This window comes from Engystomops pustulosus, chromosome 8, assembly GCF_040894005.1.
Source record: "Engystomops pustulosus chromosome 8, aEngPut4.maternal, whole genome shotgun sequence".
NCBI lineage: Eukaryota > Metazoa > Chordata > Amphibia > Anura > Leptodactylidae > Engystomops > Engystomops pustulosus.
Genome location: NC_092418.1, coordinates 80,453,056 through 80,475,803, shown reverse-complemented (window position 1 = coordinate 80,475,803; position 22,748 = coordinate 80,453,056). Strand labels below are relative to the sequence as shown.

General features: G+C 40.4%; 1 protein-coding gene across 1 annotated transcript in view; it reads left to right on the top strand.

Moving 5' to 3' along the window:
- The first annotated feature begins 388 nt into the window (after positions 1-388).
- MLPH (melanophilin) overlaps positions 389-22,748 on the top strand; it is a 63,640-nt gene continuing 41,280 nt past the window's right edge. The window contains exon 1 of the mRNA XM_072121441.1: positions 389-661. The gene's annotated coding sequence lies outside the window, so the exon portion shown is untranslated. The remainder of the gene's footprint in view (positions 662-22,748) is intronic.

Below are 22,748 nucleotides of genomic sequence, written 5' to 3'. Positions count from 1 at the left end.
TGTGGGAGGTTATACATTGTACATATATACATGTAGGTGCATTGTACAGTGCCAGGGGGGATGGGTGTTTTAACACAAACCATAGAACTGTGCAAGCAAACACACTGACACACACTACATGCACACATTATAAATGTAAATAAACATGCACACAATGTTCAACTATAGATCAGACATCACACCTACATACACACTACACATAAACACAGAACATACATACTTTTCAGTGTCACTGACTGCTGGGCTGAGTAGAGGCTGGTCCAGGCTGACATGTGCTCCCCTGCTCCTCTCCCCCTCCTGTTACGACTGATGTAGCAGAGTTTAGCAGCTACACAGGAGGGGGAGGAGCTGCTCCAGTAACACAGACGGCAGCAGCACACAGCAGGCAGCTTCTCCCTCGGCTCCATGCTGCGGAGTCCACACTGTGCAGCCCTGTCTCCTCTCTCCTCATGTGACCGGAGCCTGCACGGAGTAGCTGAGCTAAGGTCACATAATCTTCTATCAGCCAGGAGCTACAGCAGTGACATGAAGAGGCTGCAGCACCCGGCTCCCGGCAGCTCTAACTATGTCTTACTTTCGGGGTACGTCTTACATTAGCCTACCCCACTAACACACCCACTACGTCTTACTATCGGGGGTGTCTTACTATCGGCGAAACACGGTATGTATACCCTTTTAGACTATTTGAAGTAGAATTTTCTAAACCAATCATTTCTTATACGTAATGGTTATTAACATCTTAATGACACAAGGAGAAACTTCAGAAACCTAAAAATTAAAAATAACTTTACTCTCTTATTGTGAGACTGCATACAGCTCCAGCCACAGACCTAGTGCTTCCAGTCCTGCTGGCCCAGAGGTACTACTACTTATAGTTGTTCTGTATGTGACAAACACTATGTAACAGCTGAGGCGAAGGACAGGCTCTAATGGCAGCAGAAGCTGTGAACAGGGAGAGCTATCTCTGCAGCTGGGGAAGTCCCTCCTGATCGGTATGTACTACTGAACACTGTCAAACTGAGATTCCATGGTCTGAATTTGAGAGATTTTTTTTGGGTAATAGATTTTAATTATTTCTCCTTACAGGCCATTAAACTCATGTGTTCATGGCTGATTGCAGCGGCAAAGATGACATCGGATGAAGAAATCTTAGTGTAGAGGCCTATTCCTGTAACTGCCACTCAGCTGTCAATTAAGGGAATGCGATATTAAAAGCAATAATAAACCCACACTTCCATAGGATATTTTAACCGGTTCGCGACCGCCCGCCGTGTATTCACGGCGGCGGTCGCGTCGCGCTGCATGGAGAGGGCTCACGGGCTGAGCCCTCTCCATAGCCGGTAAGTCTTTGCTGCATATTGCAGCAAAGGCTTACCGGTAACATCCGCGATTGGTGCTAGCACCGATCGCGGGTGTTTTTACAGCGTGGGCTGCCGGCAAAGCTGCCGGCAGCCTCAAACAGATAGCGACGCATGGGCGCCGCCATCTTACCTGGGATCGCCGCTCCCCGTGACGTCATCGGGGGGCGGCGATCCGTCTCCATGGTAGCCTCGGGTCTTCCGAAGACCCGAGGCTATTTCATTTTAACCCCTTCATTACAATGTGCTGATAGCACATTGTAATGAATGAGGAAGAAAATCCCCATATACTGCCATACTGTAGTATGGCAGTATATGATAGGATCGATCAGACAACCTAGGGTTAAAGTACCCTAGGGAGTCTGAAAAATAGTATAAATAAAAATAAAAAAAAGTTTTAAAAAAAAAAATGATAATAAAAAAACCTAAAATTTCAAATCACCCCCCTTTCCCTAGAACTGACATAAATATAAATAAACAGTAAAAATCATAAACACATCAGGTATCGACGCGTCCGAAAATGCCCGATCTATCAAAATATGATAACGGTTTTTCAATGCGTTTAACCCCGTAACGGAAAATAGTGCCCAAAGTCGAAAATGGCACTTTTTTGCCATTTTGAAAAATCTAAAAAAATCTATAAAAAGTGATCAAAAGGTCTTACAGTCCTAAAAATGATATCATTGAAAATATTATCAAATTTCGCAAAAAATTACACCACACATAGCTCCGTACACCAAAGTATAAAAAAGTTATTAGCGCCAGAAGTTGGCAAAATAAAAAAAAATTTTTTTGTACAGGATTTAATTTTTGTAAATGTATGAAAACATTATAAAACCTATACAAATTTGGTATCCCCTTAATCGTACCGACCCAAAGAATAAAATAGACATGTCATTTGGGGCGCTCAGTGAAAGACGTAATATCCAAGCCCACAAGAAAATGGCGCAAATGTGTTTTTTCACCATTTTCATTGCATTTGGAATTTTTTTACCGCTTCCGAGTACATGGCATGGTATATTTAATACCATCATTATGAAGTGCAATTTGTTACGCAGAAAAAAAGCCGTCACACAGCTCTTTATGTGTAAAAATAAAAAAGTTATAGATTTTTGAAGGTGGGGAGTGAAAAATGGACATGAAAAAACAGGAAAGGGCGCGGTCCTTAACCGGTTAAAGATCTCTGTGCTATCCCTCTTTCAGTCATGTATCATAGAAAAGGCGGACAGGGAGAGACCAAAAGTGCTCATAGAGTATTAGTTTGTAATAATGGTGAGAAATGGGGAAATTATAGGAATGAGGCTCACCAGATGTAGTTGTGCACGTACCACAACACTAGTGGAAAGCATAGGGGGTACTATATGGTGCTGCCAATTGGCTGGATCTTCAGAACACAGTAGCCACACCAGTCTGGATCAAGTAAAGTCGGTAAAGGAGTTGTTGTCGATGTGGCGCACTCAGGTAGAGAACGGAAGTGATTGGAATCTTCATGCTAAATTTTTTTATTTACGAAATCTAAATAAAACACAACGCGTTTCGGAATCTCAAAGGATTGCTTTTTCAAGTGGGATGAGACTGTGAGCTCAGGTCTTTCGGGCTTGCATGAAGATTCCAACCGCTTCCGTTCTCTACCTGAGAGCGCCGCATCGACAACAACTCCTTTACCGTCTTTCAGTCATGTATAACCATTTGAAGAGGGGTTTCCCTACATACATTTAGTTAATGCAGCAAATGTGTAGGGGAACACCTCTTTCACAATGCAAATGGAAACACCCAATTGTCAATTTAATAATCTTTTTTAAGAGCAATAATAATAGAGGATTAGTAGAATGGAGAGAAATTCTTTAACACTGTTATTTCTTTAGTAATGAATGTATTTACGGTAATAAAAAAACCTGTCCAACAACTCTGCAGCATGAAACATACCTATATATACAAAGAAGCAGCACATGTTCTGTTCTTCACAATATCATTTATTAACAGTTTTTTTTTCTATAGAGAGATTTAAAGGAACGACAGGCCATTCATACTCGTTCTAGATGCGTATTGCTCATGTAGACAACAACACAAAGTATTTATAGTTGTAGTAGCCATAGTCACTGCTACAGGACCCCAAGTGTCAGAGGAGCCGGCAGCCAAGACTATTCAACACACGACAGTGATAAGTAAAGGAAATGTAGCGGTACTGTATCCTCAGTCCTCTTCTTCCAGAGTAAACATCTTTGATGGTGGTCAAGAGATAAACATTGCAGGCACTTTGGACTGTGGTTTTATCAATTTTGTATCTATTTTTTGTCTTGGGACCTCCATAAAATAGAAAAAAATAATCTGGGGGTCACCGCCCATCAACCTTTGCAGACCCTCTAAATTGACTTGTCTTCTGCTGGACCTCTGAGATCCAATATTGAGACTTGTGCCCACCGACAAATCCTCTAGTCTTATGATGGACAGTCCTACACTGATTTTAGGTGCCCTTTAACATTATGGTACATTATGCTTCCTTGTGGGGGTGAACACATTTAAATAATGACTAGTTTCCCGGCTGACTTGATATAATATAAAGAGTAAATATGTTCTGGCATCATGTGTTTACCACCAGGATGCACTGTGTATGGGGAGCCTTAGGCCACAGAAATGCAGTGACGTGCCTTTCAATCTGCTTTTGAGGATGGGCGCCCATCTACAATTATGCCTTTCCTAGTTACTAACCTGTAGTAACCCTTGTTCCCCTATATATGAGCACACACTAATAAGAGACTATTCCGTTTCAAAATATGCAGATATTTTGGTTGAATATGTTCAGAACATAATAATAGCAGTATGACTGTGGGGTACATGAAGTTCTGCCACCATGGTATCCCAAATGGGTTGGGCTTTATGGTCTCTTGTGTTAAACAGAAGCTTAGATATTTTTTTCCAGCTGTGCAAAGAAAAAAAAGTGGAAAATTATTAAATATAGCATTGCCATGGCGAACCATAGGAAAGAATGTGTGTAGAAGGTATAACTAACAGCGACACAAATAACGTCCAATCCAAAGCAACAGCGACTGAACTTTTGCATGAATTTTTTTTTTAAGTTGTTCTATAATGAAACATTATGAACATACCTGATTTTCTTCTGGAATCCAGACCCCAAGCAATGAGTACATTTTCCAGTTCACTGACAGCTATGGAAGGATGGAAGCACATGTGAGTCACAATCCCTCCTTGATCCCACCCAAAACCTATTAAATCTTTCCTGGCACCTGCAGGTTCTGAATACAAAGCTCCGTAGTGTGGAGGGGAAAGCCTGGACCTCGGATTTGTCACAGAGTTTCCAGTGATGTTATGAGACCAGTAACAGTTTATTCAACCGTCCACCAAACTCCTCATCACTATGTTCTTCTAAATGTTACGTGAGTCACTGACCACATGATCAACGCTGTTTATGAGGAAAATCCAAACTATAACATAGTCTTGTAAGAATTCAGCATCTTTTGAAAGTGATTGTTCAGTAGTTAAATATTATGACTGTTGGATCTAAGGAGACATCATTTTTCAAATAATTTAATTAAATTCTCCTGCATCCAGCTATTGCTGTTACACACTCTTTATAGCGCCCCCTGCTGTTCTTTTGGTCCCTCGAAGAACATTAAAGGAAAACTACCACCACGGATCCACCTATTAAGGTAGATCCAGTGGCAGGTTCCTCTAATGTACAGTAGTATAGCCCTTTTTAGGGCTAATACTTTCATGGCCCAGAACCTTTATACATTTTAATTCCCCCAATATGCAAATTTCCTAAGAAGAGGCCACTGGAGTGTGGAGTAGCCGGAGCTGAGGCTACACGGCGCGTCTACTCCACACCCCAGTAGCCTCTTGTGTTCCGCCTACCAATGCATCTTCAGTGGGCAACTACGAGGAGCTGTGCGCTGAAGATGCATTGGTAGGCAGAACACAAGAGGCTACCAGTAACCTCTTTAGGAAATTTACATATTGGGGGAATACAAATTTATAAAAGTTCTTGGCCACGAAAGAATTAGCCCTAAAAAAGGCAATACTACTATACTATATACTATGTACTACCTGCCACTGTATCTACGTGTGACATCACTTTTTGCAATAACTCAGTATTGTGTGCATTATTACTGTACTCTGAAATTTGTGACCTAATTTTCCCTATTCTTTGACATGACTTTTTTTCTATGCTTCTACTGTAACATCACTATGTGCATTATCCTTCTACTGTGACTTATTGTGTGCAATAACACTGTATCATGACATCACTGAATTTATTATCCCTGTACTGTGTGCATTATACCTATACTGTAAAATCACTGTAAGCAATCAGTCCTTGTCTCGCACTCCTTAAACGGTTAGGTGCTCTGGAAGGGTTTGTACCCCATCAGACATCCAATGAAAATTCCAGGCACAAAGATTATAAGCAGAAAATGTGAAAAAACCTCTTTATTGCAGCTATTACAAAAAAATTTAACAATGCGACTTACGTGTCAGCCTTTGTCAAAATATTATTAATAGTCCGATATTGATTTTAATATCGGGAGTCCGGAGTATCTTTAGAGCTCTCAAAATACACGGTTTTGAAGCATCAGTAAGAATTTGTCAGTGTGTTATTAGGTTTATTCCCAAATGAAAGGTGACTGATTTGAATTGGGAAGCAGACACGAATCAGACTTCTCAAAAACATGGTCAAACTACATCAAGTGATGCCATGACAGTTAGAAAAATATAAAATTAATTCTGTCCATCCATTCCAAAAATAATGCATGAAAGTTTACTTGGACATACTGACTTGACTTCAACTTGGAAAATGAGGTTCAATATGGATACATGTAGGGTTATTCACCTGTGGACTTTTGGGACAGAAATGTAATATTATTATGGTAGAAAACAGTGGGATACGCCTGTGCCACATGAAGTAGGGACCCGTCAGGAATCCACCCAATGGGGCAGATTTATTTAACCCGGTCCATTCGCGATCCAGCGGATGGTGGATTCGGGTCTTCCGTCGATTCACTAAGGCAGTTACTCCGACGTCCACCAGGTGTGGCTGCTGCGCTGAAGTCAGCCGAGGTCCACTGGAGTTCACGATCCATTGCCGGGTGAAGGTAAGTTCGTGTCCAGCGACACTTTTCTTTTTTAAAATGTGGCGGTTTCTCCGAATCCGTCAGGTTTTTCGTTCGGCCACACCCCCCAATTTCCGTTGCGTGCACACCGGCGCCAATGCGCCACAATCCGATCGCGTGCGCCAAAAAACCTGAGGCAATTCAGGGAAAATCGTCGCAAATCGGAAATATTCAGGTAACACGTCCGGGCACTTCTCTTTCATAAATGTTCGATTCTTAACTGGAGCATAAAATCCACTTACAAGATTACAAGACAAAAATCTAACCCTTGAGACTAATAGTGACCTTAAAGAAACATTTATTCATCTCCATCAAGCCTTTTAGTCTTTTCTTACAAGTTAGATGGACTACATTTCCAAACTATGATAAATAATAAGAAACAAGTTTCCAGGCGTAATTTCTCCATATTCTCCAGTATATGTTTATCATAATGGAGACTGTAGACCTGGCTATGCTTGGAAGGTACTTAACAAATCCAGCAAAAGAATATAACGTCCGAACAGGCACAAGTGTGTCCATCACGTCCTTTTCAAGACCATTGGAAAATAATGTCAGAGACACATATGGAGAGCAGATGACCCGTCATCACAAAAAGGATTTAGAGAGCCTAAGTAATAAGATGACGAAGGAAAAAAAAGTAAGGATGCATCAAAGGCCTCCAGATGTGAGGAGAAAAAAAGTGACCTCATCTGAAGGCACATGGCGCCTGCAAAATTTCCAGATGTTTTAAATACATTTTCTCTGTCCTAAGTGAAGGACATGGGTGCCATCAGGTGTTAGATCTGTGCGCCTAAATCTTAAACTGTATGGAGATGTTATGGACTGCTGACACCATGTAGAGAAGATAATAAGAATGAATAACTGCTTGGTGGGAGTGTCCTTCTGTTTGTTATGTATCAATGGAATATTCCACAAGGATAAGCTCTGACCCCCACAGTAATGATGAGCTCCCCATTCAGAATTTATGTTAACTAGCCAAGGGTGCATGTATGTGAGGAAGGGGAATATGGAGGAATTAATAGTTAGCAGGGTCAGCTCCAGGTTACAGTAGGCCCCTGGGCGACAGAGCCTCAGTAGCCCCTTTGGCAGAATTCAAAATTCAGAAACTAAAGTCTACTGTCCTAAAATATTCCCTAGATTATCATATCCAACAGCATCCTCATGGTTATTTTATATACAGCCCCCTCATAGTTATTTTAATTTAAGCCCCCATCATATCCTATGGATTCAGTAGATACAGCCCCCTCACCCCCATGGGTTCCTTATATACAGCCTTATGTGGGCCCCCCCACAGCTCTGGGCCCCGTCACTTGCCCAAGTATGGCCAGCATTGGCGCCGGCCCTGCTAATCAGTCAGCTACAAAGTATTGGGGTAGCTGTGTACTAGTAGCTGAGTATTTAGCAGAAAAACCTTACTAGCCACTATTTGTACACTATTTAAAATAGAATAACGAATTAAAAATATTTATTGGTCTCTATGGATTTTATGAATCAAACAGGAGGCATTACTTGGAACAACAAGGACAGCTCTTAGTGTTAGGTTTAGAAAACTTAGTCATACCTTGTTATAACACATTCATTTATAGCGAAGCTCAATGTACTCAGACTAATATATGGAAAATCTTATTATGCTCCTGTTTTGGTGCCCAAGCAAAAAGAAGCAGAAACATGACTTATGTATAACACACAATATTCCAACATCTTTGGCTGCGTTGATCCCTAACATAACTGTACCAAAAACTAGTGAAGTTATTCTATTAAAACTTCCACCCATCAAACGTCTGCTGTTTATTTTCTGTTTATTTGTCTATGGTTAGAAACCTGCTCTCAGTTTAGGCAGTCAGAGCCTTGTCTTCAAAGCTTTCCATGAACTCTCCAGTACCTTTGATCGTTGGCAATTGGTCTATGTTTTATTTCTCCATAGTCCCAAAAGTCGGACACTTTGTTCTAGGATGATTTGCATTAATGCTGTATTTACACAGATTGGAACAATATGTAATAGGCTGTCCATTTGTTATATCCACTTGTACGTTGGCCAATATGATATCACCATTGTCCTTATTAAATTACAACCTGACATAGCTAAAAACAGACAATCTGCAGACAGTACAAGTCAAAACTTTAAAGATACCTGTCTGAGAATATGGTTTTAATGAAAGGCTTTGATATAAAAACATCCCTCTACAATGTGCCATTGTCCAATCAGTCATTCAAGTTTGAGTGGGAGGTGCTTAGACTTAAAACTGTATAAGAAAGGAAGCACTTAACCCCATGGTCACGCCCATGGTAGACTTAAATGGTAATTTGCATGGAATTGAATATTTAGATTTCTCTGTATTCAGGCTTTATAGAAGACACTTGGTCCTATGTCTAATGCCATGTGCCAGGGCCGGTTGTAGATGAAGTGGGGCCCTGGGTAAACTAATAGTGGGGCCCCAAAATAAAACTATTTTATGACCAGTCACAGTCAGCAAGAGGCTCCCTTTAGTATGGTAAAACAATCTGTAATATGGGAGGATTGTATAAGACAGTGATGGCAAACCTTTTAGACGCAGAGTGCCCCAACAACATCCAAAACCCACATATTTTTCGCAAAGTGCCGATGCAACAATTTGTACAGTAACTTATTACTCCCTGCTCTGTCACATGTTTAAATTGTATAGGAACCTGAGGACACCAATACAGTAGAGAGAAGAAGAAAAAGCTTTGGTTATCATTGCAGCTTCCTTCTAGGGTCCTGGGCTGCCTTGGACTGCAAGAGGCCTTGAGTGCTGCCTGGCAAACTCTGCGGTGGATTGATGGCAAGAGTGCCCATAGAGAGGGCTCTGAGTGCCACCTCTGGCACCCGTGCCATAGGTTCGCCACCACTGGTATAAGAGATAGATAGATGATAGGGAGATTGATAGGCAGCACCGTGGATCCGTGGTCAGCACTACAGCCTTGTAGCGCTGGTCAACATCTGCAAAGAGTTTGTATGTTCTCTCTGTGTTTACGTGGGTTTTCCCCACACTCCAAAAAATTACTGGTAGGTTGATTAGATTGTGAGCCCCATGGGTACAGAGACTGATTTGGCAAGCTCTGTGAAGCACTGCATAATCTGTGTGCACTATATAAATAAAGGAATTATTATTATTATTATGATAAAAGATAAATATGAAAGATGATAGAGATTTCTGGATGCAGAACTATAAAGTAGATTACGCATACTGTAGATACATATGAGAGATAAATACAGTAGAAGAGAAAAAGTGAGATATATAAATGGTCAGATTATATGAGGTAGATAACTAGACAGATAGATTTGTAGACAGGAGATAGATGATAAGCATCTTCACCGGGGAATTCAACCAAGGGGTATTAACCCTTTCACCGCCAGGAATTTCTGAATATTTTGTCGCGTTATTGACCGGAGCAATTTTTACAATTTTGCATTAAAGAGTTTATAGACAAAAGCGCCTTTGTGCAATTTTGATTCAAACACAAACATTTTATAAAAAATACTTAAAATTTGACTCTGATGCCAAAAAAATGTGCTCCAAACAGAAAATATTTACCTTCACATATCCTAAATGTAATAAATGAACATGTATAGAGTTCACAAATGTCCAATATGCATATGTTCACACAAATAAATCCACACAATATCATTAAAACTGTAATAACTAGATATCTGCTTATGAAATAAAAGGCAATAAGAGAGAAAGTGTGCTCTTAGATAGTTCTGCATAGAGAAGGGTTAAAAACATGAATATTAGTTGATATTATCCCTTCTCAAAATGTAGTAACATATAAAGTGAATATTTCCATTATCTGTGAGGTGTAGCAGCTCCTGTGTGCAGCAAATTCTCCCTGCAGCCTGATGGCTAAGAATCTGGAGGGGGCTACACTGCAGGGGGCTGTATCTCTGGCTCTGTGACACATAGAACCTCACTTCTTTTTCCTATGAAAGAAGAGAATCTTCTAAGCGTCAGGAAAACGAAGATATTAACTGTTAAACTGCCGTCAGGAGTGATTTTTATATATAAAAATGGCACCTGATATTCTCACTTTAAACCTGAATATCTCTGGATCCCTGGCACCTAGAAACAAAATTCAAGATTCATTTGAAAGAAGAGATTCTCTTGGGCAATTGCCCACTTTGCCTACCCATAGCGCCGGACCTGCCATGTGCAACAGTTTTTTCGAACACTACTGCAGTTTATACAAAGGCAACAAAACAAAAAGTACCTTACAGCTAGAAAGATAACTAGGGCAGCACCTGTGAGGTATCACCAGGGTGAGAGCCTAGGACTCTCAAATAGACAAATCAAATACCAAAACACAAAGAAAAGAGAGAAAATTATAGCAACAATGGGGGTCATTTACTAAGGGCCCTATTCGCGTTTTCCCACCATGTTACCCGAATATTTCCGATTTGCGCCGATTTCCCCTGAATTGCCCCGGGATTTTGGCGCACGCGATCAGATTGTGGCACATCAGCGCTGGCATGTACGCGACAGAAATCGGGGGCAGTGCCCAAACGAAAACCCGACGGATTCGGAAAAACCGTTGCATTTAAAACAAAAAATGTGTCGCGGAGCTTGCACTTACCTTCACTCAGCCTGGCTCAGTCTATTCCAGTGTGTTCCAGGGAACTTCAGCACAGCAGCGCCACCTGGTGGACGTCAGGGGAACTGCCTTAATAAATCCCGTCCGGCCCCGAATCCAGCGCAGAGAACGCGCCGCTGGATCGCGAATGGACCGGGGTAAGTAAATCTACCCCAAAGTGTAGATTTACATGAACTGACTATATACATTAATATACATGAATGTGTATATGTATGAAAACACATGGTAGAGCTTCAGTCCATCTCCCCAACATGTTTTCTCCTGATGCAAAAAACTCTATATTTTTCAGTCGCTATTGCAAAGGGAGACACCTAACATCAATACCTGCAAGCAAGCGACGGCCGAAGTGTAAAACTGGAAAATCAATCCTGGTAGCAGCAATGGAAAATACTATATTTTTCCAGAAACACTGAAAAAAAGTTAGCAACTAAAAGCATACTGACACAAAAACACCTTTTTCATGTAATAGAATTAATAACTTTCATATTTTCATTTAATTTCAACTGAGATGCCAATATTACAGGTAATTTTTCATTGAACCGGTGTAGTAGGCGGAACCGTACGCCAAGTTTGGATCAACCCCCAGCCATTAATGCCTTTAACTATGTAACAGCATTTAAATTGCCAGTGCCAGCGTGCATGCAACCGCAGGTAATTTAAATTGCCGATGGCAGTTTAAACAGTTAACAAAGATGATCAGTGCCAGACAGATTTTTTACATTAAGGTTTGGACAAACTCGGACAAAAATGAATTTCAATGGGTCCATCCAGACCAGATGATACACCTGGCTGCCTGGCCTCTGTGTGTTCTGCAGCTGAACTCCCCCTCATACTGTAAATATAGTCGTATAGGGCAAGGCTCCTAATTTCACCAAAATCTGGGAAGAACTTTAAAAAAAAAAAACTGGGAAAAGCTATTGACTTCAGTATAAGCCCTAGGGTAGGACTAGTGTAATAAAATGTCCAGTAGCAGCCGCAACTCATTAATGAATTGTCCACAGCATAGCCCCCCTTTAATGTCCACAGCAGATCCCCCTCTTAATGAAATGTCCACAGCAGATGCCCCCCTTTAAAGAAATGTCCACGTAAAATGCCCCCCTTAATAATATTTCGACAGCAGATGCCCCCTTTATTTAAATGTGCACATCAGATGCCCCCTTTTACATAAATGTCCACACCAGTGCCCCCCCTTTACATTTCCAAAACAGAGATTTCCCCCACCCTATTAATGAAATGTCCGCAGCAGATCTCCTCTTGAAAAAAAAAACTTCTTCTACCCGCGGTGCCGTCTTCTCCTGCCCTCATGCAAACACCGCATGACGTTAAGCGGCCATGCCACTGCCATGTCATAGTGTATGTGCCCATTGGTTATATTAAGATCTGCCATTGACACCAGGGCTGGCATTACTTGCTGTTTAATCTCTTTACGACCTGGCCTTTTTTTTCTTCATTTCTATTTTCACTCCCCACCTTCAAAAATCTTTTTTATTTTCCCATGTACAGAGCTGTGTGATGGCTTGTTTTCTGTGTAACAAATTGCAGTTCATAGTGATGGTATTGAATATTCCATGCCATGTACTGGGAAGCGGGAAAAAAATTCCAAATGCAGTGAAAATGGTGAAAAACCGCATTCTTGTGGGCTTGGATTTTACCGATTTCACTGTGCACCCCAAATTTCATGTCTAATTTATTCTTTGGGTCGGTACGGTCACGGGATACCAAATTTGTATAGGTTTTTCATAATGTTTTCATACATTTACAAAAATTAAATCCTCCTGTACAAAAAAAGCTATCTTCTGTCCCTAATAACTTTTTCATACTTCAATGTACGGAGCATGTCATTTTGTGTGACTTTTTGATGATGTTTTCAATGCTACCATTTTAGGACTGTACGACCTTTGGATCACTTTTTATTGAATTTTATATATTTTTCAAGAAAGCAAAAAAATGCCATTTTGGACTTTGGGCGCTATTTTCCATTACGGGGTTAAACACAGTAAAAAATACCTAATGTTTTTGTGATTTTTACAGCTTTTTATATTAATATCAGATCTAGGGAAAGCGGGATGATTTGAATTTTTATGTTTTTTTATTATAATTTTTTTAACCTTTTTTTTACTTTTATTTTTACTGTTTTTCAGACCTCCTAGGGTACTTTAACCCTAGGTTGTCTGATCGATCCTATCATATACTGCCATACTACAGTATGGCAGTTTATGGGAATTTTCATCCTCATTCATTACAATGTGCTGATCGCACATTGTAATGAAAGGGTTAAAGGGAAACAGCCTCGGGTCTGCCTCGGGTGACATCTTGGGGAACAGCGGTCGTCACCATTTGCAAGCGGCGATCGCGAGGAAAACACCCATAAACTGTGCTAGCACCGATCACGGGTGTTACCGGTAAGTCTTTGCTGCGGCTATGGAGAGGGCTCAGCCTGTGAGGGGTTAAATCAGATCTTGGCTGCTTCCTTCTCTCAGTGCCAGCTTGGCCAATCGCAGTCTTCATTTTGATTTACCCCTCACAGACAATTTTTCTCAATCAGGTACAGAATGTCATGATGATTTCACCTAGCCTAGACTACACGACGTCCCTAAAAATAACACTCACTTACACCATTGCATCTCCTGGAGAGCAATTATGTGCTAAAGTGCTCCGAAATAATATATACTTTTCATAAATGAGCATCCCTTATAATATACCCCTCACAACACATCCGTCCATGCTGTGCCTCCCACACATATCAAAGAAAAAACATACATATGAAACTCAAGCATACACTTGATTTATTTTTACAGTTACGGATGTCACCGGATCTGTGCCCCATACATACAGTACAGCACAGCAGAACCATGGTCAGGCTACAAATTATCATATCATAAATTTTATCCAGTGAATTCATTCCAGCCAAGCCACAGTTGGTCTGGATAATAGCCATCTTACATAACCTGCCTTCTCCAGATAGGAAATAGAAAAAACACAAGCAGATGACGTCAAAAGAGAGTCCCGTGAAACGCCTTTTATGGTTTATGAAATGAATGCTAATTTTTAACAGTTAAAATGAGTAAAAAATTTTTGGGATGGCTGCATGTTAATGAATTATAGATACCTGATAACTTTCCCTCTCTTTTGGCAATTCAGCTATACGTTACATTCAGAGTTCATATATAGTGCAATTTATGATATAGCGGGCTTTTATCCAAGATTTTTGGTTAATAGTAAACTCTACTGAATTATTTCCCACCTCTCTTAAACAAAGAGCCTCCCCATCAGCGTTCGGCTGTTACCTAGTAACTGTGGCTACGTTTGCCAAACCTCTGCAGTCACACCCGTTATAGCGGGAAGTGATGATAAAAATAACTTTTCCTTGCTATTTCCATAATTGCTTAAGCTTCATAGCTTTTTTTTTGCCTAAGAAGCTTTTCCAAGCTCCTCTCATGCTTCCCACACCCATATTCTCACTCCGACACCAGACACTGTACCCCAGTCACATTTCTATCAGCTGAGGACTGCTACCGAGTGACATCAATGGCTGAAAATGTGGAATTCTCTCAAAATATTATAAAGTGTATAATTCCGCTACTAACGGATTACACTGCTCAGCGAACCTTTTCTCTCTCTCTCTCTCTCTCTCTCTCTCTCTCTCTCTCTCTCTCTCTCTCTATATGTATATATATATATATATATATATATATATATATATATATATATATATATATGAAGTCCTTAAAATACATTCAACACAGTGTATGTCATGGAGTTTCTCAATAATGTTTTCTTAAACGTCTATAGAAAATACAAACCAATAATAATAAAAAATAATACTTTAGTCCTCCCAAAAAACGGGAAATGACTATTGCACATGTAACTCCATATTAATATTGTTATTATTAATAATAATATTAATATATTATTACAGTAATATCTGAAGCACAAGGGGTTAAATGTTGATCCCCCTATTTATAACCTCACAGCTCAGCTGCTAGGAGACTGTAAATATTTGATGCTGATCCACAGACTCGCTCTGGCCCTTTTAGAGACAAACTGGATACAGATGTTTGTAGAAAATATATTCCAATTGTATTCTGAGATTCTGGCTGTTACTTGAAGTCACCAATCTTTACTGCTTATGGCACCTTTTTAGATCCTCTAGAATTGTTTTCTCGGTTTCCAACTTTCTATTAATAAATCTCCACAAGTTGCCCATTTTGAGCTTTATCAGGACTATAAGAAATGTATTAGCCTAGCGTTATATTTCTTAACGAAAAGTTATGTGGTCACATAGAGAATGCCTCTAACTGACCTTCTGTCACGTCTTCATTGGTGTCCTCCCCTGTCCATGCTAATAGGTTTAGGAGATGTTGAGTTTGATTCCTTTCATTTTATCCATCAGTCTGAACTGGGCTCTAGTGGCTGACTGGTCTGATATCTGCCGCACCCTTCACTCCGTGTGCCTGTGAGTGCCTGCTTCTTGAACCTGCGGCAAGGCCTAGCCTCTACACTCTTTGCTTGTCAAACTTCTGTCAAGCCTTGTCTACACTTGCTCAGTTTGTGTATTTTCTAACCTTCTGGTATTCGATCTCTGGTCTGTATTTCTTGCTTCTCAATTGGATTGCAATTTTGTCATTATTTGATCCTGCTGTTGCTGACCCAGTTCGTCCACTTCCCTTTATTGTGTTTTTTTGTTTTTCATGTTCTGCGTGTGCACTAAAACATAAGCAGGGCTCGTCTTCTAGTTGTCTACCCTCTACTTAGGGGAGGCCAGGCAATAGGAAGGGACAACTAAAAACTGGGTTTAGTATTAGAGCGAACTGTCTGTGTCATCCGTCTGTCTCCTGAGTCTGACTTACACCTTCATAATAGATCTCCAGAAGAAAGAAAACTTATGGATTAGAGCTATTTTTCATACCTTTCCCAAGGAGTTTTGCCTGTAAGATCCACTACAGTCATAGGTTTTCCAAAAGTAGAAACAATACCTTCCAATAGATACTTCATCAGCATCTCCAACAGCCAACCAGAACATTACTCTGCATGAGAAGCAAACTTTTTAAAACATTAATAGATCTTTTGTGGGAGCACATTGACTGAAGTCCCACTAAATATTTGTTGACAAACAACCCACTGAAGAGTAACTTGTCTCCACCGTTCTCCTATTGCAGAGTTGGTGGGGATGATAGCGATTGGGCTAGTTGGAATACCGTGGCTTTAAGAACCTACCTCTCACTTTTCATTATGTATGCACTTTTCGCTAAGTTGCATGTGTATGAGGAAACCAGCAGAGATAGATGTCAAACAGACAGTGGTTTGGCCAACAGGTATCTAATATGTAGAGAAGCCTTTGTAGGGTTACTACCTTTCATTGGCACTAGAGTTAACTTCTTTTTTCTGGTATAGTGCTATGTTTCTGACAATTTTGGGTGCGCAACACTATTTAGAAATCTCAGACTACTAAGGTTACACAATGTATGTAAAATATGCCAGCACTATAAAACTAAAGAAGCCTAACAAATAGTGGGTTGAAATATTCAATTCCCTTGAACTTTTCCTAATTTTTAAGTGTTGTGGTCACAACATTTAAAAGTATTTTATTAATATTTGATGTCATAGGCCAAGCAAAATGAAAAAAGACAGGCACTACCTATATTACACAATAATGTGAAATCCGTGCATCCCATAGAGACATGAACCAGCAAAGAAACAGTCGGATGCATTCATGGGACTCACAAAATACATCAAGTAAGTTTATTGAGAAAAATCGATGAAACAAACATGTAGCATACGGGACAATATAACAACATTTAAAGATACACCCATGTGGTATATATAGCTACCAAGGGCCACCCACCAGAAGACAGAAACAGGTCAGATAATAGTACAAAAATTTGGATAGAATGCTATGACTGAGAAGCATAATAGTTCAAAACACATAAAAATATTTTTTACTGAAGCCCATTTTTTAATTATGAAGAAGTAAAGTTTGTGTTTTATATTCCAATTTTGACATCTTATGTATTTTCCTTATTGGAATTGTTTTTGTACAGTTCTTTTGTATTCACCCTCTGTACACTAAGTTTGAAAACCTCAAAGTTTTGTCAGGGAATATGAGTAAACAAAATGCATCATAAAAAAAAGGAACACGTCAGACAGCTGAGGGATCGAGGTGTGACATACTGAATTTCTAGGTTAGGTTTTAACAAAAATAGCACAAACCCAGCACAATTCTCAGGGCGCATTTGTTAACCTACCACCACCTACCACAACTATTAACCTACCAAGATATAGTGATCCACCGAGATAAGGAAAGAAATGATTAGACCACTGTCATGATACTGGGGGTCTCCATGGGCAGAATCTTTCTACAGGGTGATAAATAATAATGTTTTCTACAAAACTGGCCATAATGGAAGAGTGGAAGAAGAAGTCATGTTTGCAAAAAGCTATGAAGGGGACACATGAAGCCTATGAAAGAGGGTTGCTCCAATACTGGACCAAAATTGAACTTTGACCTAAATCCCAAATCGCATGTGTGGAAGAAAGCCTGTACTGTCCATCACCCTGAACACAACATCCCCACCATGAAGCATGGTGGTCAGGGGCGGACTATCATGGGCCATGAGCTGTATGAAGGTTGTGCCCCCCCCCCTAGTGTAAATGCTTAAAATGATTTGATAATTACTAGAAAGATATGGCGACTGAACAAGCTTACTCATACTCCAGGAGAAAAAAACTTACAACGTAAATATGGCACAAGAAAATAGCTTACTACAGAAATCCAGTATTAGAAACTTACTACATATATACATACATACATACATACTTACATACATGTATCACACCCTTCTGATATCATATTACTTTTGCGTCCCACAAAAATCGATTCAGCTTTTATAAGGTAAAGAGAGGCAGTTCTTCAAATGAGAGGTACTTTTATTTTACCTCATGCAAAATTTCAGCTCCACCATATATCCTGAAGCGTTAGAGAAGCCATATGGTACAGCTAAAACATGGAAGGAGGTGTAATATAAGAAGCTGCTGATTGTTATTCAAAATGAACAACACAGTAAAATTCCAGTATTTTAAGCATATTTCACAAATTGTATATATTCTAAAGCACAGAATAAAAATCTAAATGAGCTAATTATAAAAGAACAATTATCAAAATTAGAGAATAAAATTATAGAATACCTGCAAATCATTGGTGTTACTCTGGCCTATTTAGGCTTTAGGTGTTTGCCTTGCATTTTATATGCCCCTAGCATATAGATAGCCAAGCAAATGCCTCCAGTATGTAGGTTTGCCAGCACATACCCCAGTATAAAAGTAGCCCAACACATGCCCCGAGTATATAAGTAGCCCTGCACATACCCCAAATATAAATAGCCCAGTCCATGCCCCCAGTATATTAGTAGCCCAGCACATTCCCCCAGTAAATAGGTTTGCAGCACATGCCTTCAATATATAGTTAGCCCAACACATTTCCCCAGTAAATAGATAGACCAGCGCATGTCCCCAGTATATAAGAAGCCTAGCACATGCTCCATGTATATATGTAGCCCAGCATATGTCCCCAGTAAATAGATAGACCAGCACATGCCCCCAGTATATATGTAGCCCAGCACATGCCTCCAGGAAATAGGTTTGCAGCACATGCCCCCTATATATAGTTAACCCAATACATGTCCCCAGTAAAAAGATAGACCAACACATGCCCCAGTATATAAGTAGCCCAGCACATGTCTCCAGTTAATATGTAAATAAAAAAGAATGTATACTCACCTATACGTTTTCCTGCAGTCTCCTTGTTGTTTTCATGTTTCTTCTTACACAGGATGCTGCCAGCGTGATGACACTGCTGCCAGTGTCCTCTCTATGACCAAGGTGGTGTTGACAAGGTCACTGCTCAGGCGCTACCTGGGTCACAGAAAGGTCCCAGGCAACGAGGATGTTCAGTGTTCAACCGTATGTACATCTTAAAGACGCACATATCTGTGATTTTGAGGGTCTGGACAGTTCCCCCTAGGGTGGAAGGTGAGGCAGGCGCCCTAGGTGATCGCCTACTTTTGCCTAGCACTTGGCCCAGCCCTACTTTATACCTTAAAAATACCTGATATTTTGTGTTCCTCATGAAACATGAAACATAAATAAAAAATATACCGTATATGCTTGAGTATAAGCCAAGTTTTTCAGCACAAAAATTGTGCTTAAAAAAACTCAACTCAGCTAATTGAGGCAATAAAGAAAAAAAATCACCTTTCCGACGCCCCCTGAGGTCCTCTTCCTGCTTACAATGCTCCAGAGTCTTGGGTCCTCCGTAGTCCACTTTGACTCTTCTTCGGGTCATTCGGCTCCTCTTCAGATCCCCTCATGATGCCGGCGGCCTATAAACAATGACGTCGGCAAGCAGCCGAAGGACTGGAAGAGGACCTGAAGAGGCACCAGAGCATCCGAAGAAAGAATAAGAACGGTAGGGTCTTCAGAAAGGGGAGTACAGGGTTAATTTTTTTTAAATTAAAGTCTTGGCATGCTCGGGGCATGGGCTGGCCGGCTATATACTGGGAGGGGGTTAGGCATGCTATATACTACAGGGGCTGACAGGCTATGTACTACAAGGGGTGGTAGGCTATATACTGGGGGGGGGGGGCAGGCAGGCAATATACTATAGGCGCTGGCAGGCTATATATAATACAGGGGCTGTCAGGCAATATACTGGGGGGCAGGGACTGGCAGGCTATATACTGGGGGGACAGGGGCTGGCAAGTTATATACTGCAGGGGCTCGCAGGCTGTATACTGGGGGCAGGGGCTTCTGGGTATATACTGGGGGACAGGGGCTGCAGGCTATATACTGGGGGACAGGGGCTAGCTTTATACTTTCTGGAGGCTGTGACCAATGCATTTTCCACCCTAGGCTTATACTCAAGTTAATCGGTTTTCCCAGTTTTTTGTGTTAAAATTAGGTATCTAGGCTTATACTTGGCACATCTAATACTCGAGTATATACGGTAATGGCTGTTACCTTTAATAAAGTAAGCTAAGTTCAAGGGGTATAAAAAGGAGTCATACATTGAAGAATTATTGTTAAAAAAGAGACATTAAGAATTGATCCTTCTTCTGTTTCCACTCTGAAGATTATTCAGTCAGCCCCTTTACAAATGAAGGTTATTGGCCTTGAATGTTCTTTTTTTCTTTTTTTAATTTAATGAATTGTTGGCAGTAAAAGTTTGCAACTCTTTACCAGATTGTTTATGCTAAATGATACTCTGAAAACAGTTTAGAAACTTGATCTGGTCTGATCTAGAAGCAGTACGGGTTTAACAAGATCTGAGATTATTAACAAATATACAAGAGTAACCTTATATAAACAGTGCCAGATAAAGGGTTTCTACCTGTGCCCAAATGACCTCAAAACTAAAAACATTTTGTAGAATAAAGAATTTTAAAGCTCGTAGACCACATGTAAAGGACTTTAAAGTCATTAAGAAATCCAATGAGGGCTGCTCATGCTGATATTTGTCTCACACACTTGAGGGTTATTCAGGGACTACAGCACTGGAACAGATACAGCAGGAGTGGCGTCTACAAACTTACGGGCGACATTCTGCTCCCTCAGGTCCAGAACAGCATGACTTCTTTGACCCATTGAAGCACATCTCCACAATGTTCTCCTAAACAATCACTTACTTAGTGTCACAAGGATAACAAATATTTCCCACACTATGCTCCTAAATAATATATGCTTGGGCACCGTGGGGCATAAATGTTGTGTGTGAGAGGCTCCATAATGGTGATAAAGCACAGAGATTGCAGGCTGGTATACATGAAGGAAATAATGATGTCAACTAGGGGGAGACACATAACATAGGCAGTGGATAGCAGAGAGAGGTCATCTATCATAAAGTTTCCTCCCATGGGTAGACACATTTGGCAGTAGGAATCCTATTTTATAATAAGTGTAGACACATGGATGCTGCTTAAGATGCTGCATTGGCTGGGACAAGGTTGCAGAAAGGCTCCTGAGGACTAAGTCCCTTCTAAATGTCACAAGACTTATCGCTAGGTCCATTGTCAGGGTGTGGCAACTATTAAGATATACTACAATCACCAAGGAGCATGGGCTATGTACAGGCTTTTTATTCAAGTACAACCAGTACCAGAATTCCTGATAGTAGATTAATACTCAACTCCCAGTCTCTTCCCGCTTTGCAGTAACGGGTCACTGCTAATATCGCGCATGCGCATTGATACAGCCGACTGAGTAGAATTGCGCTGCAGATTTGCAGAGAGCTGTTGACGTCAACAGCTTTCTGCAAGCTCTGCAGGTGATGCCCGGCGACCCGGGGGCGTGCATAAATTATATCACAGCCGAGACCAGAGAGGCTCTGCAGAGCACTTTAGGCTCAGAAATGAATATTTGAAAAACATCTTTTACTCAACAGATACCAAGATAAAATTACTGCAAAGTAAGTGAGTACTAATCATCTATCTTCATGGAATCTGATGGTAGATGCCCTTTAGGTATGCTGCACCCAGGTCTGGAATGTTCAATGAAATTAACAAAACCTGAAAGGATACATAATACAATAACACATTTATTACAGTAATACATTTCTTGTAAAAATGGATAAGCATAAGACCCTGCCATAGCAAGTAAGGACCACACATTAATTCCTCAGTGTTTTCCCCCAAAATTTAGGGCGTGAGTGCCCAGCACCAATATCAGACTTTTGCCCACAGTAACCTAATATATTGCAGTACAGCACGTGGGGCGTGGTAAGGGACACAGCAAATATCTCTGTAAATCCAGAGTGAAATTTCAGTTTAGCAAAGGGATCCAGGAAAGAAGTGGAGAAAGAAGTGGAGAAAGTCTCTTATATACACCCACGTGTAGCTGTAATGCGCCCAGTATGCAATGTACATAGACAGTATAGTATCTATGATACTGCCACAACAGCAAACAATTCTGCAGCTGCATCTACTCCGCTTTGTCTGGGCTCCCTCTGGTGGCTTCATGGCCTGACATTGGGTAGATATTTAGAAAATAGGAAGTTATTTTACTACTCTCCAAACTACACAATTCACAATCAGTAATCAGTCTAATCCTTTTCCTGGCATCATCCTACCAGAACATTCCTCGTTGCAGACAGACATGGGGCTCTTTCTCATATTTGGAAAAATACAGAAAGTTTGGAATAAACAATTTACAGTAGTGTTACTGATGTATTCTAGCTTATCTGTGGCGTTTATATGTTCTCACATGTACAGTGACACATATGGTCAAGGTTTACAATGTGTAAAGGAATTTTTTACTTATATGTCTTTTACAAAACCTGTACAGTAAACTTTTTTTCATTTTTTCATGACATCATGGCTTAATGACATACTGCAGCTGTTTTTCATTATGGTGAGAACAGAGTTTATAGTCAAGTTGTATGGCCTATAGTATCCTAATAGTATTACTGTCTTCTTAAAAGAAATCTACCATTTGATTTGATGCATTATGAACCATATATACCATAAGACTGCTGTAGCTACCCTGATGCAGGCACATATCTTGTTTAATCCCTGAGCTGAGCATTTTTGCTAAAAAAAAAATTATAAAATTATAATAATGAAGCTCTGTCTGGCTGCAGTGCTTTTCCTCTCACATCAAGTATGAC